Here is a 13,761-nt window from a genome sequence, read left to right as displayed (position 1 = left end):
TACAATAGCAGACAGACATCAAACAGATCACTTTGAACGTCCTGGTGATGTGCAAATCTATCACCAGACAGTCAGATCTTATGAGCCTCCTTATCTGCAAGTTGGTGCAAACAATAACAGGGCCAAATGACTGTATACATTTGCTCTCAGGTGGCAGAATTTCGATATATTGCATATAACCTGTGATGTGTTTGAGGAGGAGAATGTGGCATAGCTAAGAGGCCATGTAAAAAACACTTAGTTATAATGATGTAGTTTGAAAATGTACATAATAGCAGAAGGATGTGGAAGAGGGAGAGACCTGAGGGACCCATGTTCTAGAATGAACTCCATCTTCAAAATGGGGTTGCCAGCTTGCCATGATGCGGCCTCCTAAAGCTACTACAGGACTGACTATTCGCCCCCTCTCCAAAGCCCAATCCTTGAAAGATCATCTCAGCACTTTGAGCCTGTTCATTTGCATCTGTTTAGGAAATTCTTTCCAAAGCGGTTGAATTGTCTTTGCAAAATCACTGGTGCCTGAATGCCTAGCTTCAGCCAAAGCTCTTGCATTTTAAATGAGATGTTTTCTGTTACTGTTTGTGAAGCGACTTACACTGAATCCCCCACAGTCTCTTATAAAGACATATTTATATATAATATACAATATAACCAGTAACAATTTTTTTTTACAATCATGATATTAGGTTGCCCTGTGTGTGGACGGACCCTTGCTTTGTATCATGATCTATGATAATGGTGAGTTTGCACTTCCTTTGTTGGCTTCTGCTATGAGTAACCTGTGTACACTCATTGATTTGACCACAGGTCTCCTGAAATGTTGATAGTGTGGCAATACCTGCATATTTGGTCAGGGATCCAGCCTACCCAATAAAAAAAAGGCCAATGAAGGGGTTCACACCATCCATTACTGTAAGTGTACATTTAACTACAGGATGAGCTCCACCCAAATGGTTGTGGAGAATGCATTTGGGTGTCTCAAAAGTCGCTGAAGGTGCCAGTCAAAATGAATAGATGCTAATACCACTTTTGTGTCAGAGGTCGTTGTTGCCTGCTACGTCTTGCATAACATTTGTGAGATTAACAAAGAACACTTCCTGGAATAGTTGAGGACTGTGGCATCAGATCTCCCTCCTCCAGAAAGGAGTCCTTACAGAGGTGCCACAGGCTGCGAGTCTATCACGACGGTTCTGTGCAAACATGAAGACAACAACTGAGTCATGTCTCATAAAAGTCTACAAAATTTTATTGTGCGTTTGGAATTTAGGGCAACGGTAAAATCTTAACTCTAAAAATAAACCTCTTCAATAAAGATTGGAAACAGATAAAAATTGTCTGTAAAGGCAGTGCAAAAACTTTCTGGAATAAACTTTGAACATATGATCAGATTAACACAGTGTTGGCATTTCTTCATTCCTTGAAATCTTGAACAAACATTCACAAGAAATCAGGGCAATGTAGTGCACATGTACATGTCAAGACCACATAGATTTAACATGTTGCAAAAAAGTAAACAGAATAACTTTAGGAAGAGGTCATAGTTTTACACTGAAAAGGAAAGGTTTGGGGGAACATGGGGGGGGGGGGAAGTTCTTCACTCAGAGAGTGTCAGGAGAGTGGAGTGCACTGCTATCTGGTGCGGTGAATGCAGGCTTGATACATGGATGGGAGAGGTCTGGAGAGTTATGGAATGGGAGCAAGTCAGTGGGACCAGTGAGATGATGGTCAGCACAGACTAGAGGGTCTGAATAACCTATATTCTGTGCTGTGATGTTCTTTGATTCTAATAAACAGGTCACGTGCAACTATCCATTGGGCATTCTCATCCTCTTCCTCAAGCAAGTGGATGTAGGAGCCAGGATAACGGCAAATGAGGGAGTCATCTGCTGAACACTCATAACCACCCTGTGACAAGTGTGCTCTGCTTGAGGGGGTCACGGTGGTGGGCATGTAGGCAGGGTTCATCATTGGTGCCAAGATGGCAGTGGGAAGGGGAAGAATATCAGAAGGGGCAGTAGGAGGGAGGAGAATGGATTGGGGAGGGCTGACAGTGGGGAGATGAGGGAGGGGTATGGAACGAGGCTTGTGGAAGCCGGGGAAAGCTGGCAGAAAAGAGGCAGCGACCGGTTGGAAAGTCGAGGCAGGAGGGAGGAGACTGGATGGTGGAGGGCCGAGGCTGGACTCGCGCAATTAGATTGATGGATAAGGCAAGTCTCATTATCACTACAGTCTGTGCCTGCATCTCCTCCTGAATCTCACTCATCAGCCTTGCGCTCCTGTCTGTCGGTGGCACGTTCCTGACTTTCCATCTGTTGTTGTGCCTGCTGTTGTTCCTGCACTATCTCTGCACGCCTCTCCCTGCGCTCCCATTCTCTTTCCTGGTTCATCTGGTCTATTTCAGATAAGAGTCCATGCATTTCAGTTGCCACCTCCTGCTTTTTTGTGGGCCTCTTGAGTTTGTGCCTCCGTTGACTCCTGGATAATGGTGAAACACACAAGAATAAGATGCCATGTCATGACCATTAACGCAAACAAAAATAGATATTGAACAGATCAATTACAATTCTTACCAGCTTCCAGTGCAGCAGCAGATGTGGTCCCTCTTTTTACGGCTGTTGTGGTCTAGTCAGTTGAGATCTGCTGAGCAGCTGAGGTAGGGATATGGCACCTGGAGCAGATGGGGTGGTTGATGGATCTGGGGCAGATGAGGTTCTAAGGCCAACCTGTTCCTGCACCTCATCCTCCTCCGGTTGCAAACTAAGTTTAAGGAATTGTGCGGCAAACCCCATCCTAGTCTGCAGGTTGCCTACAAGGGCAAGTGGAACGGTTTGCTTGCTGGTACCCCAGATGTCATATGCCAGGTTGAAATAAGGCCAATCCCAATGATCTGCCCCACTCCTCACATTGATGCTCTTTGCTCTCTTCACTGCAGAATTATTGATAGATGTGTAGTGTTCCATGGTCCTACTGAAACTCCCTTTGTCTTATCTACCTTGAGACTCAAGTTGTTATTTTCTAAGCATTACATGAGATTTTTTGTGTGCGTTGTTGCTGATGAGGACAACTACTATTGTGTCATCTGCATATTTGATGACTCTGTTGTAGCTGTATCAGATGCTGCAGTTGTGGGCATGAACAGGAGTGAGCTGAGCACACAGCCCTGAGGTGCACCAGCGCTCAGCGTGATGGTGCCTGAAATTCTGCTACTGACCCAGACAGACTATGGTCTTTCTGTTAGGAAGTCTATAATCCAGTTACAGAGAGAGGTGTTGAGTCCCATTGTGGACAGCTTCTTTACCAGCCTCTGGGGAATGATCATATTAAATGCCAAGCTGGTCAACGAACAGCAACCTAGTATATGAGGCATCCTTCTCCAGGTGACTCAGGACGGAGTGGAGGGATAAGGCTATAGCATCATTCGTGGAAAGGTTCTATTTGTAGGTGAATTGAAATAGGTCCAGTGTCTCTAGGAGGTGTGCTATGATGCATTCTATCACCAGATGCTTTTTTTTAAAATTATGGACTCTTGTGAAAATGTTATTTAAAATATAGACGCCATGATACATATAATCAAAAATAAACATTACAGACATAATTTTATTGAAATTTTTAATCCCTCCCTACCACCCTAACCCCCTACCTCCCCCAACCAATCCCATATTCCCCCACCATATCTACCCCAAAAAAAAGAAAAAAGAGAAAAAGGAGATATAACCCACAATAACATAATTAAATACCATGGATTAGAACACCATCACCACAGTATGGCTGGAGAATTCACAATTTTAAACCCATATAATTCAAATAAGGGCTCCAACCTTTCCTATAGAAAAAATAATTATCATGTAAATTATACATAATTTTTCTAACAGGATATATGATCTCAATTCCATATGCCATCTACGTAAACCCACATAAATCTCGTTTTTCCATGTAATTGCTATACATTTTCTTGCAACAACTAATCTCAGTCTCAAGAATGCTATTTGAAATCAAGTCCATCTCAATTCTAAACTCAATTTTTTTAATATTACCTAACAAAAATAATAGTTTAACCTTAAAAATATGTTCTAATAACTCTTTTAAGTCGTATCCAAAAAGATTTTTACCACATCACATGACCAAGTAAAATGTAAAAAAGAACCAACCTCCTTCTGACATCTAAAACATAAATCTCTAATTTTTCTGGGGTTAAATATAATTTATGTATAAAATTATAATAAATTAATCTAGATCTCACATTAATAATCTTAGTCATACTATCTTTCCACAAAGACCTCCAACCATCTTGATTGGTCACAATCCCTAAATCTTTTTCCCATTTTAACCTAGACTTATGCAAGTCTGGTTTAAACATTTTATTCTGCAATAACAAATACATTTCAGATATAATTTTTCTATAAGTTTCAAATTGAGATTGTTGCATCAACTTCAAAGTATATCCATAATTATCCATTAATAAAGCCCTAACTTGATAATAACAAAGAGTATTTGATGGTATTTCATATTTCTTTTTCATTCTTTGAAAATAACCTGCTTCAAAACAATTCTGTACTATTTTAATTCCTTTTTATCCCATAATTTCAAAAACTGATCATTAAGCGTAAACGGGAAAAGTATATTCTGATATAGAGGTGTTTTATCCAAAATTTTCCCTTGTGTAACTATTTATCACAGTCCATCATTCTATCAAATGCATTAAAATAGATGACTTATACTTATGTAACAATTTAGAATTCCATTTATAAATTGATTCATCTTCTTCAGGATACTTCAATATTCGCCCATACCAATGAATTTCCCAAATCAAACATTCTATTAATAACTTTAATTGTGCTGCTTTATAATAATTTTGAAAATTCTATAGCTGTAAACCCACTACCTCACATTTCCAAGTCAATTTTTGTAAAGATACTCTTACCATCTTATCCTTCCACAAAAATTTTCTTTATAAAGCTATTTTTACAGAAGCAGCCCAGCCTTCCAAAAAGGTAATTCCATTTGATTTAAGTGAGGAGTGATTGATCTTGTGTAATAACTTCATTGTCATGCTTAACTTCATCATAGTTTATGTAAGGTGACTGATCAAACTGGCTGTTGATCCCCCATGCACTATGTAACACAATAGAAAATTGTAAGGTGTCTGCTACATACTCTCTAGTGCAGTTGGATACTGGTTTCAGTAGCATTGTTGAAGGAAATGTTATTGAGACAAAAGGTGAATTGGGCTCCTTTAGTGCCCTTTATCTCAAGTAGCTTTTGTACGAATGCAAAACCTACTTGGTTTTTGGCTGCTTGAATTAGAAGCTTTAAGTGGGTTGGAGAAATCAAATTAAATTAGTGGATGAAATGATAAATAATGAAAAATATCTTTAAATGGATGGATCGGAGAGGTATGGAGGGCTATGGACTGGGTTAATGTTGGGACTAGGCAGAAAAATGGATTGGCACAGACTAGAAGGGCCAAATGGCCTGTTTCTGTGCTGTAATGTTCTATGGTATAGCAAAATTCAAATTCTTGCATGCAATAGACTGAAAAAATTATTGTAAACTAGGAAAAAAGTTCATCTTAGTACAATTTACTCTGCCTATTAACGCTATCAGTAAATCTTTCCATTGATTTAAATCATTTTTGATTTTATGAAATAAAGGTAGATAATTTACTTCATATAAATGATTAAAATCTTTATCAACTTTAACTCTCAAATAATTAATTTGATCCGACCATCTAAATTTAACAATATCTTTACAAGAACTATAATCCGCTTCAGACAATGAGATAATTTCACTTTTTAAAAACATATTAATTTTATAACCCGATATTTCTCCATATTGTTCCAATCTATCATATAATTGTTTTAGAGTTCTGAGTTCCGTTAAATATATCAAAACATAGTCAGCAAACAAATTAATTTTAAACTCATCAGATCTCACTTTAATACCTTTAATATTATTATTTTGCCTTATTGATTGTGCTAAAAGTTCAATAACTAATGCAGAGAGATGGTCACAATGGACAACCCTGTCTGGTAGATCTTCCTAATTCAAATGGCAAGGACATTTGTCCATTTGTTACAACTCTAGCAATAGGATTTTTATATAAAACTTTAATCCAACCAATAAACAGAACCAAATTTAAACTTTTCCAATACATTAAACAAAAAACTCCACTCTACTCTATCAAATGCTTTTTCAGCATCCAATGATGTAACCATGAGTAGGTAGGATTCCTCCTGAGAAATGTGAATCGAAGAAATCAATTTAATATTATCTTCAGAATAATGATTCTTAATAAATCCAGCCTGATGTAAATGAATCAAATTTGGTAAATATTTCACCAATCTATTTGCTAAAACCTTCATTAAAATCTTATAATCCACATTTAATAACGAAATAGCTCTATAAGAGTCAACTTTCAAAGGATCTCTATCTTTTTTAAGAATAACTGTAATTATTGCCTGTGAAAAAGAATCCAGGAATGAACGAACCTTTATCACTTGTTTCAATACTTCCATTAACAAATCTTGAATTTTTAAAAAATAAAATTCCACAGTGAATCAGTCTTCACCCGGAAATTTCCCAATAGACATAAACTGAAGTGCTTCCGTTAGTTCTCTACAAGTAAAAGAAGCTTCCAAATCCTTAATATCTTGATTTCTCAGATAAGGTAAAATAAGATTAGACAAAAATGTATCAATTTTAACTTCATACTTCTCTGATCCAGAAGTATACAATTTTTCATAAAATTCCTTAAATGCATCATTTATCTCTTAAGGTCTATATGTAATTTTAGAATCTTTCCTAGTTGAATTAATCATTCTAGAAACCTGTTCCAATTTCAACTGCCAAGCTAACTTTAAATGGATGGATCGGAGAGGTATGGAGCTTTATGGGCTCTTTTCCCCCAATTCATAATATCTTTGATTAGTTCTATATACTAATTTTTTCAAACTTATAATTCATTACAAACATATCTAATTTCTTATTAATCGATTATGTCTTTTTAAATTTTGTTTTTGATTCTACTGTATAGATATGGTATATCTTTCTCTAATAATTCCATCTCCTACTCTAATTTAATAACCTCAGAAGAATACTATCTCTTAATCATTGATGAAAAACTGATAATTTCTCCTCTTAAATACACATTCAAAGCATCCCATAAATCAAACTTACTATTGACTGAATCCATATTTATTTACAAAAATTGCTGTATTTGGTCCTGCATAAAATTACAAAACTCACCATTTTTTAAACAATAAAGAATTAAACCTCCATCGATATACAGTATCTAACTTTTCCGAAACGACACGTCATTAACAAAAGAGAACAACCTGATATTCCACAGATATTACACAACCCTGCAATTGCATTGATATTAAAAATAAATCTATTCTAGAATAAGAATCATATCGGAATGAATAAAATGAAAAATCTTTCTCCTTAGGATTTAACCTCTTCCATATATCAATCAAATTAATTTCTTTCAACAACATTAAAAGTCATTTTGCCATCTTAGTCTTAACTATCGTTTTTGGGGATTTATCTAATAAAGGATTCAAACTGCAATTAAAGTCCCCTCCAATCATAACTTTATCATATGCCTTCAACAAATTAAGAAAATAATCTAACAAAAATTTATATTAGGAGCAGAAACATTTGATGTCCAAGACTGAGTAAATTTTACAATTAACAATCAACAATCTACCCACTGACTCGATCATTGATTCCATTTTAAATGATAACTTTTTATTAATCAAAATAGCCACTTCCCCTTGCCTTGGAATTAAAAGAAACTATAACTTGACCAACCCTATCTCTTTTTAATTTCTGATGTTACTTTTCAGTCAAATGCATCTCTTGCAAAAAATCAACCTTAAACTTTTTAATAAGCCAAAACTCTCTTCCTCAATCAGATTATTGAGCCCATTAACATTAAATGTAGCAAAAATCAAATTAAGACAGCATTTTAATCTATATCATTAAGCCTTCATGCTAGATATAGAGGGGATCCAATCCATGGTCGAACAAAGGAAAATACTCCATCTCTTTAGTTAAAGAAATAAAGCAAAAAAATGATAAAAAGAATGAAAAAAACCCAAAAAAGTACTGAACAGTACTACCTCCCTCTTCTGTGCAGGAAGTGACGAACGCCACAAAGTGGCCAACGACTTCAAAAGGAGAAATGAACAATACCACCTCCCCCGAACAGAACAATAAAGAAATCAATAAAAACAAAGCTCTCTCCAGATCTCTATTAACCTGATCATCATCAATATCAATTTCAACTAATTGACCACATTCCTTCTCATGCAAACCATTTTTCTTCTCTTCTTGAGCTGATTTTGATTGATAAAAAGAATGTTCTGGATGTTTCTTCTGCTTATTATCTGGCAAATTAGCAAATGTAAGAGCTTCATCATCATCAGTAAAAAAAATTGTGATTGAATGTCACCATAAAAAAACTAAGAACAGCAGAAAATAAAGGCAAATATATAATCTTTCTTCCACAATACAGCTTTGGCAGAATTAAAGTCTTTATGACATTTAATAATAGATTGATTCAAAACTGCATTTAAAAAAAATCTACTATTTTTAACCACCAACAGTCCCTGATGTTTTCTTGCATTCTGAACTGCTACACAAAATCATCTCCCTATCTTGCTAATGTAATCAGTGTCGTCTGGGAAGAGGCTTTTTCCTAATTCCAAACCATTTGGAAAGTATTCTTCCCCCAAAATTTGAGGAATCTATTTCTGAAAAAATTGAACCGGGTCCAGACCTTCAAAATCTTCCAATAAACCAACAAATTTAACATTATTTTTTCAGCTTTGATTCTCCAAAGTATCAATCTTCTTCAATAAATAATTTCTTCAAATTTCCCATTCAGTAAATTAATCCTCCATTTGTCCCATCTTTTCTTTACATGGCTCTACATCATCCTGACAATCATGAAAATCCTCCTCAATCTTCTTAAATTTGTTTTGTACTTTGTCCACCATTTCACATTTTTCCCATATCAGACTTAATTGACGTCATTTCTTCTTTCATACCAGTAAACTGTTCTTTCAGAAACAAAAACTTTGATTCATCTGATTTGTCATAGTCTCCATTTGCTTAGATATCATCACAAGTTGATTTTATGAGCCAGAATAATTAGTATCAGATTTAAACTTCCCTTGTATCTGCTTAAAAAAGGGCCTACCCTTATAAATTAGTTTTTTCCTCTTCTGTATCTGGATAGATTACTACTTCTTTCAATCCTCCCACAATGTTTCCTTCTTCCTCCATCGATATTGATGGCAATTCAGCCTAGCTGCGGGTCCTGGTCCTCCCTCCCGACGGTCCAGGTTCACTGGGCCGAACTTGGAATAGCGTGCATGCGTGAAGTCTCACACATGCACAGTTGCTCCTCATACTCAGGAGGACGTTTTCGGGCTCCGGAGCAATCTTCTCCAACACTGTGTGATGTCGGCGCCAGGGTCAACTGTGGCTTACCCAAGGACTGCCGTTGTGGTCTAGGATGTGCAGAAATCGACTCTTCAGGCTCCACTTCAAAGGTAGGCCCAAGTTCTTCAGTACTTGAAAGTTGTTTCTGGATAGTTTTTGACAGTTTGTGCTTTTGTTTTCCTCATGATTACCTTGGAAAACCCTAACTTTATGCTCAATATTTTAAAATTTTTAAAAGTAAAATCGGGTTTTTAAATAGTTTTGTCGGGAGAGGTGGCTTCCCTCGTCTCCCACCTATGCCATCACGCCACGCACCTCAACAGATGCTTGAAGCATTTTAATGGTGAAGGTCAGTACCACAGGGGGGGCATAGTCATTGAGGCCTGTGTACATATCTATACACAAAGTAAGGTTAGGCTTCTAGGATTTCAGATTGTAATTCAAGATTGACTATTTCTTTTGCACCAAAGAAAAGGTACAAGGACTGCCTAAAGAAATCTCTTGGTGCCTGCCACATTGACCACCGCCAGTGGGCTGATAACGCCTCAAACCGTGCATCTTGGCGCCTCACAGTTTGGCGGGCAGCAGCCTCCTTTGAAGAAGACTGCAGAGCCCACCTCACTGACAAAAGGCAAAGGAGGAAAAACCCAACACCCAACCCCAACCAACCAATTTTCCCTTGCAACCGCTGCAATCGTGTCTGCCTGTCCCGCATCGGACTGGTCAGCCACAAACGAGCCTGCAGCTGACGTGGACTTTTTACCCCCTCCATAAATCTTCGTCCGCGAAGCCAAGCCAAAGAGAAGATTTCTTTTCAAGTTCAATTACACCACAGCTCCAATTTCATGCTCTGAACTTCACTTTTTGGAGAAAATTCTTGAAGTAGTTAATACTTCAATGTGTGGTTGACACTTTTTGATACAATTGAAGATGGTTCATAGGGCCCATATATCCAATGATAAGTTAGCTTGTTTTTACTCCCATATAAACACTATGGGAGTGGTTTACCTGGATTTTCAGAAGGCTTTTGATAAGAACCTACACAGGAGATTACTATATAAACTTAAGGCACACAGTATAGGGGATATGATATTAAGGTGGATAGAGAATTGGTTGACAGATAGGAAACAAAGAGTAGGAATAAACGGGTACTTTTCGGAATGGCAGTCAGTTACTAGTGGGGTACCACAAGGCTCAGTGCTAGGACCCCAGTTATTTACGATATATGTTAATGATTTAGATGAGGATAAAGAAAACAGCATTTCAAAGTTTGCAGACGACACGAAGCAGGGTAGCGTTGTAAGCTGTGTAGAGGCTGTTAAGAGTGTGCAGGGTGACTTGGACAGGTTGGGTGAGTGGGCAAATGCATGGCAGATGCAATATAATGTGGATAAGTGTGTGGTTGTCCACTTTGGAGGAAAGAATGGGAGAGCTGAGTACTATCTTAATGGTATCCAATTAGGAAAAGGGGAGATGCAAAGAGACCTGGGTGTCGCTGTGCATCAGTCATTAAAAGGGCAGGCAGGTGTAGCAAGCAGTAAAAAAGGCGAATGGTATGTTGGCCTTCATATCAAGAGGATTCGAGTTCAGCAGCAGAGAGGTATTGATGCAGTTGTATAGGGCCTTGGTGAGACATCACCTGGAGTATTGTGTTCAGTTTTGGTCTCCTTATCTGAGGAAGGACATCACTGCCATGGAGTGCAGAAAAGGTTTACCAGATTGATACCAGGGATGGCGGGACTTGCATTATGAAGAAAGGCTAGAATGACTGGGCTTGTTCTTGCTAGAGTTTAGACGATTAAGAGGAGATTTAATAGAAACGTTCAAAATTCTTAAGGGAATTGACAGGCTAGAAGCAGGAAGATTGTTCCCAATGTTGAGCAAGTCTAGAACCAGGGGTCACAGTTTAAGGATAAAGGGGAAGTCCTTTAGGACTGAGATGAGGAAGAATTTTTTCACTCAGAGGGTGGTGAATTTATGGAATTCTCTGCCACAGGAAGTGATTGAGGCCAGTTCCATAGCTATATTTAAGAGAGAGTTAGATTTAGTACTTGTGGCTAGGGGGATCAGGGGGTATGAAGAGAGAGCTGGAACAGGGTACCGAGTGGATGATCAACCACAATCAAAATGAATGGCGGTGTAGGCTTGAAGGGCCAAATGGCTTACTCCTACACCTATTTTCTATGTTTCTCTCTGTGACTGATGTAATTCTGAGGTGGCTTCCCTGACACATATGTTTTGGTCCAGCCCTTCCCTGAAAAAATATTGGAAAGATATTTTTGATATTATTTTATCAGTTTTGCTCATTGATCTACAACCTCATCCTATTACTGCACTTTTTGTACCATAATTTTTGGACTCTGGCCACTCATCTGCTTCAGCTGGTCATGTGATTGCATTTGTTACTTTAATAGCCAGGAGATCCATTCTACTCAAATGGAAAGACCCTAAACCACTTACTACATTTACAAAAAAAATTAGAAGTGGTACTGTTGATCCTTCGATTAAATTTGAAGAAACATGAAGACCATTTATTCATCATTTTCATATGATGCAAGTTGATCCTTTCAAAATAATTCTTTATTAGTGTAGAGGAGCGGAATTAACCACAAAATAATAGTTTAACCGCTGAAACGTGGTCGCCCAGCTTGTTTTTTTTTTGCTTTGTTTCTTAGTTATGGGGATATTTTTGTAATAAAATTTGATTCCTTTTCATGTTTGACCTTTAGGAGATTGGGAGGCTCAGTTTACACATGTTGTTTGATGTCTGTGTTGTGTAAACTGTTGTTAATGCAATCCCGATCTCTGTTTTATTCTTATATTTATTAATCTGAAACAAAATTGAAAAAGAACTCCATTTGTTTATTTGACTTACTAAATGTAGCTTAAGGAAGATGCAGATTTTTAATATATAAAAAAATAAATCTTGTTATGCACCCATTTCCAAACCAAATTTCATTTTGATTTCATGCCTCATCAAGTTTAGGGTATTCTGGTTCTTCAATGGTAATGATTCTCATTTGGCATTTTAGAAATGTAGAAATGGAAAAGAAAATTTACAGTAAAAATGCCAATGCCTAGATATTTTTATCCTTACAGTAGATAAAGACCCAACTGCGCTGGGTGGGTCACGTCTCCAGAATGGAGGACCATTGCCTTCCGAGATCGTGTTCTATGGTGAGCTCTCCACTGGCCTCCAAGACAGAGGTGCACCAAAGAAGAGGTACAAGGACTGCTTAAAGAAATCTCTTGGTGCCTGCTACATTGACCACCGCCAGTGGGCTGATATCGCTTCCAACCGTGCATCTTGGCGCCTCACAGTTTGGTGGGCAGCAACCTCCTTTGAAGAAGACCGCAGAGCCCACCTCACTGACAAAAGACAAAGGAGGAAAAACCCAGCACCCAACCCCAACCAACCAATTTTCCCTTGCAACTGCTGCAATCGTGTCTGCCTGTCCCGCATCGGACTTGTCAGTCACCAACGAGCCTGCAGCTGACGTGGACATACCCCTCCATAAATCTTCGACGGCGAAGCCAAGCCAAAGAAAAAAAAAGATAAAGCAGTGACAAAGTCACTGCTGAAAGGAATGTCAATTTGTCACATAAAACAGCACCAAGTTAAATGCATGTCCATATTTCTACAGAAACATCAAAGAACCTGCCATGTATTACACCAAGTCTGACCTTTTAGGGATATCTTGTTTTATGCAGACATTAGATGCAGTTGTTAAATGGCATTTAAATACTCATGTGATAGTTGATTTTTAAAAGAAACACTTTCTGTATGCAAAAATAGGCCATTATCATAGTCACCAGATTTGAGGTGAGTATTTGTAAGAGCTAGACAGTTTTACCTTTATTTAAGTTCATCCGTGTAGCAATGAAATCTTCAATGTTGAAATTTTCTGTAAGTTTTAACTAATTAATTGTCACTTGGAAACATGTGATTAATAGCTGGCTCATTTACCAACTGATCTATGAGAATGGTTCATATTTGGTTCTTTATCTCATAAATTGGATTGTTAAGGACAGATGTTGAGATGTTGACATCTTTTGAACCAAACCAACACTTGAACAACTTGCAGGATGCAGACAATTCAATTACCTCAATTATGCTATAATTTCTCAGAAATCTATTTCAAAAAGAATACAAAGAGTGCAACCTGATAGCTTCAGGAAATCATTATGTTGGATTAACTAAGACAACTGATGACATCTGGTGGTTGAAATAGAATTGCCTGTCAATAGGTCAATGATATTATGAAGGGTGGTCACAAAGCACATGCATCTTATAACACTACCAAAATGAAA

The 13,761-nt window shown here is 37.6% G+C and overlaps 1 protein-coding gene across 1 annotated transcript in view; it reads right to left on the bottom strand.

The window, feature by feature from the left end:
• gorab (golgin, rab6-interacting) overlaps nucleotides 1-13,761 on the bottom strand; it is a 60,170-nt gene that overhangs the window by 24,788 nt on the left and 21,621 nt on the right. The window lies entirely within an intron of this gene.

The sequence above is a fragment of the Narcine bancroftii genome, chromosome 5, assembly GCF_036971445.1.
Source record: "Narcine bancroftii isolate sNarBan1 chromosome 5, sNarBan1.hap1, whole genome shotgun sequence".
NCBI lineage: Eukaryota > Metazoa > Chordata > Chondrichthyes > Torpediniformes > Narcinidae > Narcine > Narcine bancroftii.
This window is presented reverse-complemented; position numbering and strand designations above follow the sequence as displayed.